Source organism: Octodon degus, unplaced genomic scaffold, assembly GCF_000260255.1.
Source record: "Octodon degus isolate 3935 unplaced genomic scaffold, OctDeg1.0 scaffold00003, whole genome shotgun sequence".
NCBI classification, from domain to species: domain Eukaryota; kingdom Metazoa; phylum Chordata; class Mammalia; order Rodentia; family Octodontidae; genus Octodon; species Octodon degus.
In genome coordinates this window covers 6,014,685-6,020,498 of record NW_004524579.1, presented here as the reverse complement: position 1 = coordinate 6,020,498, position 5,814 = coordinate 6,014,685, and the positions used below count along the sequence as shown (strand labels likewise).

Here is a 5,814-nt window from a genome sequence, read left to right as displayed (position 1 = left end):
TTAGTTCATATTTTTCTAGAGATCAAAGACCAAGTTTGCTGAGACATTTTTCATGAACCTACTGTCCATTTTTACTTCTTCTGTGAGATGTTTACTCATTTCAATTGCTCATTTTTTATTTTATGTTTTATCTTAAGGAGGTCTGATTTTTCAGGTTCTTCTCACATCCTAGCTGGTACTTCCCAGTTTATTGTTTCTTATACTGTGCAGAAACTTTTTTAAGTTGATATAATCCCATCTGCTGATTTTTGGTATTATGTTTTGTGCTAACGAAGTTCTGTTCAAGAAGTTATGTCTGTGCCCATGTCTTCAAGATTTTTAGCACTTCTTTCTTCCAGATTTCTGTTTCTATTTTCTTTACTTTTTAATTTTTGAGGAATACAAAATAGTGATAGAAAAAAAGGCTTTGGAATTGTTCCAGGTTTTTTTTAACCAAGTAATAGGAATTCAACAATGGTTGCTGTTATTGCATGAAGCTAACTTCAAATTAGTTGTTTAGATTACCAGATATAAACATGTAAGACCAATTTAAAGAAAAACAAAATAATAACAAAGAAATTATAAGAAATGCAAGACCTGGGGAGGCAGCATGGAGGTCTAAGTGCCTGTCTGGCAAACACAAGGATCTGGGTTCAATTCTCATGCCACACTGTGCTGGCCCCAATACCAGCTGTAGTGGTACACACCTATAACCCCAGAGCTGAGGAGGCTGAGACAGGAAGAACACTATGAGTCTGAGCTGCATAGAGAAGCCCTGTACCAAGTAAACAAAATGAAAAAAACCTTTAAAAAGAAACTCTAAAGAGGAAGAAAAAAAATCAGATTTAAAGCAAAATGAGCATTAATTGTTCCTCTCAAAAGACCAGCAGAAATCTACAACACAATTATCCAAACTAATCTCCATATGTTCCTAAATATAACTTTTTTCTCTTCTTTCTTTTGTCATTTTTCTCATCTTACTTTTTCCTTCCCATTGGACAACCTCTTTTCCTTTCACAGTTATCTGTTGTACCTTTTTGATTTTTCATTACTCTTTCAGGTTCTCACACTAGTGAGAGTTTTGATTTATATTAGTACAAGGTAAGAGATAATTGATCCAGATTTATTTTTCTAATCATGGATAACCAGTCTTTCCAGGACCATTTGTTAAAGAGGCTGTTATGCAGTATATGGCACTGTCCATTTTATTAAAAAGAAAAAAAATCAGGTGGCTATAGATGTTTGGACTTGTTTGTGCATCCCTTGTTCTGTTCTGTTGTTCAATATGTCTGTTTTGGGGCTAGTATCTTGGTTTTTTTTCATCATTTTAGCTTTGCAGTGTAGCTTGAAGTCCAGGATTGTAGTGCCTACTGCTTTGCTTTTGTTGCTCAGGTTTGCTTGGATATTTTGGATCTCTTATAGTTCTATATTTGTTTTAAAATGCTTTATTCCAGTTCTGTGGAAAACTAACATGATATTTTAATTTGAATTTCATTCAGTCTCTATAACATTTTTGGTAATGTGGCCATTTTGATAATACTGGTTCTGCTTATCAAAGAACAGGGACCATCTTGCCAATTTCTAAAGTCCTCCTCAGTCTTACTTTTTTTTCCAGAGAAATATAGTTTTTTTTTTTGTGCTAGAAGTCTTTAAAGATCTTGGTTTGGTTATTTCTTAGGTATTAAGTAATTTTGAAGCTATTGTAAATGGAATTGTTTTCCAAATTTTTTGTGCTCATTTTTTATATATAGATTTAAACATTGTTGGCATATTCATTTTGTGTATTTATATTGTATCCTGTGTCTTTTATTTGTTCTTTTAATTCTGAATTTCTACTGGTGGAGTCTTCGATTGTCTAGGGAAAGGATCATGTAATCTGCAAATGAGGACAGTATGAATGCCTTCCTTATTTGAATTCTCTTTATTTCTTTCTCTCCTGTTTGCTCTGGCTTACTTTACAAATTTTATATTGAAGAGCAGTTGTAACAGTGGACACCTTTTCTTGTTGCCGATTTTTAGAGGGAATTTTTCTACAATGTCAGAAATGGATTTCTCATTAATGGATTTAAAGTAATTATTTCTATACCTCTTTTGTCAGCATTTTTATCGAGAATAGTTGGTGGATTTTTGTCAAAGACTTTTTTATTGCACTAATTGAGATTATCGTGTATTTTTATTATTCTTTTCCTTTACATGGTGTATGACATTAGCACATCCACATCCCTGCTCCCTCAAATGAAGACAGCTTGGTCATGATGTGTGATCTTTAAATAATTTGTTGTATTCTGTTTACTAGCATATTTTAAAAGATATTTGCATCTGTGTTCTTTTAAGAGAATTTTTCTGCAGTTCCCTTTCACTTTTCTACCTGTGAGGCCTCTGTCTGATTTTAATGTCAAGGTAGTGCTAGCTTTAAGAAATGCGTTTGGCTGTATTTCTTTCCTTTCAATTTTGTGTAAGAGTGTGAACAGTATTGGCATTCATTTGTCTTCAGTTTCAGTAAAATTCAATGATGGATCCACTGGGCGTGGGCTTTTCTTAGGTGAAGGCTACAATTACTTGTGTTTCAATCCTGCTAAAATTTTTTTTCACCATTTTTATGTTATTTGAAAAGTAACATTCCTCTCTTTTTTTAGAAAATCTTGAATTTTAAATAATATTTAAAATATCTCGGGGCCGGGGAGATGGCTCAGTGGAATAAGCACTTCCCTGGCAAGTGCAAGGGCCTGAGTTCAATCCCTGGTTCTGTCAAAAAAAAATCTCTGGAAAACTTCGGGAAGTTTAAACTCTAGTAATTAATGTATGACAACATTCATTGCTTTACAATCTCCAACAAAAAGTAAGTCATATATATATATATATATATATATATATATATATATATAACATATACATATATATTCTTGTTTTTCAATAGAACAAACTGAGGAATGAAAGTGTCTGGTGTGCTTTTATTTTTTTTTAAATAATTTTGGGCACTTATATCTGGTAATCTATTTCTTTATTTGAAGACACCATTTTTCAATATAAAAACCATTGTTGAATTCCTAGTATATTGTTTAGTGAAATTTTATATCCCTTCAATTTTTTTACTATTTTTTTATTCTCTCTAAAAAATTAAAAAAAGTAAGTTGTATGATATAAAGCTGTGGCATCTTTATTTGCATTTGTAAGTCTATGTTTTGGTGGTAAACAGTATCTGTCTATTATCTCCTATTATACAGATGTAGTGACCATGTAAAATAGATAAAAGACAACAATGAAAATATTAACAGCTCTGTAAATGAGAAGCTAAATCTAACTGATAAGCCTCAGGACAGACTAACTCTATAATTACCTAGGCACGCGATCTTAGGGGATGCATTTTCTTTTTGCAACATTTTCTCATTTGTGCAATGAGAATAACAATGACAAATCCCTGTCTTATTGGATGTGGATGCCACTGAGTGTTACATGAGACCATGTGCCATGAAAGAGGTTTTGAACACCATCAGCTTTCTGAGCAGAAATTTGCAGACAGAGCAAGTCCCATTGGCATCCTTCACTGTGACATCTCTGGTGGAGGGCTCAGCTAGGACTAAAGTGCACAGCAAGGATTTTGCAAATGAAGACAGAAAAGAAGTCTTTGTTTTATTTTTGTTTGCAAAGATAATTGCCTTGTGGACAAACCATCTGTTATGGCAACAAAATTTTGGGGACAAACTATTCAGGACAGGTTAAAGGTTATCAAATTTGAAGAATTGGGAGCTTTCTACTCTCCAAGCCAAGATTAAGACTATTCTCTCTGCTTGGGGTGGGGTGGGGGTGCCATTTTCCTAATTCAACTTAATCCCACCAGGCAACCCAGAGAGTTTTCCATCTCTTCTCGGCCTTTTGGCTAAGATCAAGTGCAGAGAGTTTTCCTAAGATTATTTATTTGATGATGATGACACTGTTACATATCTATCAATGTGCACTATTTTTAATGTGATAAGCAGTTTAAAAGATTGTAGACATTTTATCTATTGTCGCACACAAGTATTTGAAATCAGCAAGTTAACGTGAATCTTCCTTGTGAAGAAAAATGAGATAAATCTCTTCTAGGGATTCATTTATGGGTTACTAACTAATTTATAGATGGTAGAAGTTTGCTACAAATCTGATCATTAACTTAATGACAACAATTCCATTCATCATTAGAATACAGATGATGCTTTGTATATTTGAATATTAACAGTGCTAAACTTAACTGGCTTGAAAATTGTAATGTTTTGAGAGGAAAACAAATCTCTTAGAGCTTCAAATTACTCCTATAATCATTCTTGTTATCATTCATATAGATGACAATGTCAATTCTCCCAAATGAAATTCACAGGTAGAAACAAGAATGTGCAACCAAGGTCAGTAATATGTAACACACCAATACACAAATAGCACATTCTAGATAATGAAAATCTAATACTTTTTCACCATTCACTTGAATATGTAGCATCTCTTTATGGAGAAGTGTTAGGTCATTTCAAATCAGTGCCTGTATATGAACCACTGTAGAATGGCATAATAGTTTGACACTGATATTTATTGTGAAGAATAATGCTATCCTATCCAGGCCCATCTTCCTCTCCTGACAGAATAAGGCAGGAATGAAAGAAATAGGCAGAAATGAATCTAATCAATTGAGTGGCCCTGTGAGGAGAAGGAAAGGTGCTGGCGCTGACACTCTCAATGCACTTACTCTTGAAAATACCAGGGAAGTTATTGAGCTGAATACTCTCTCACCTCATTTCCAGTCCTACCACTTACACCCACCGGACGCAACTATTACAAGGTTTCTTTGTACATGACTTTGGGTATTGCCTATGAAAAACATAAGAAAATTTATCAATATGTTTTTCTTTTTAAAGACAAAAATGCTTTCTATCACTATCAAGAGCTGAAAAATTTGTCTAGGGAAGGCTGGCTCTGGTACACATTTGTGCAGCTGCATTTCATGGCTGATTGGCTCTGTGGCGTATCTTTGAGGATGCATGACAGAGCAGAGCTGCTGACATCATAAGCCGGGGAGCAAAAGAAAAAGAAAAAGGGGTCGGCGTTCCCCGATTTTCCTCAAGAGCACAGCCCAAACTCCCTAAAGACCTCTCTCCAGGCTATACACTCTGAAGGATTTATGTCCTCCATGGTGTCAATTTAGGGACCAAGTCTTTAACATGCCAGTCTTTGAGGGACATACAAGATTCAAAGCATAGCAATGCCTTTGGCTTTTAAATCTTCTATAAATGAAATCACACTTGCATGTCTGGCTTTCACTAGCTTTATTTTTTTCATTTAATTTTTTGAGCTTTATCCATGTTACAGGCAGCCATGATTTATTCATTAATATCTTATATTTCTTTTTATACATGTATCAAAATGTATTTATTCATGGGTGGAATTTTGGTGATTTTTCATTTCCAGAGGATTATTATGGTAGTTACATGAGGATTTCAGTGCATATAGCTTGGGAAATACATGCCCATATGTTTTTCAGATTTTAAGTAGAAATAAAATTTCTAGGTCATAAGCATGAATATGTTCAACGTTATAGTACATGGCAAACAATTTCTAATAAAATATCTGCACAAAGTACACATTGCTGATACTTCTTTCTTCTGTCTTTTTCATTCCATTGATTCAATATTACTGCCACTGAATTTCTATAACAGTTTCTTTTTGAGGTTGGTAAACTAAATTAAAGATTAAAGAGTAAAATTCCCACCTTTCAAAAAGAAACAAATATAAAACCCTGAATGACAAAATTCTAATTAAAGCCAAATATCTCAAGCAGAAAGCTTGACATATAAATGCTTAGGCATGCTG

The 5,814-nt window shown here is 33.8% G+C and overlaps 1 pseudogene; it reads left to right on the top strand.

Annotated features, from left to right (window-relative positions):
* Positions 1-3,836: 3,836 nt before the first annotated feature.
* LOC111816905 lies at positions 3,837-3,960 on the top strand (annotated as a pseudogene).
* The last annotated feature ends 1,854 nt before the right edge of the window (positions 3,961-5,814 follow it).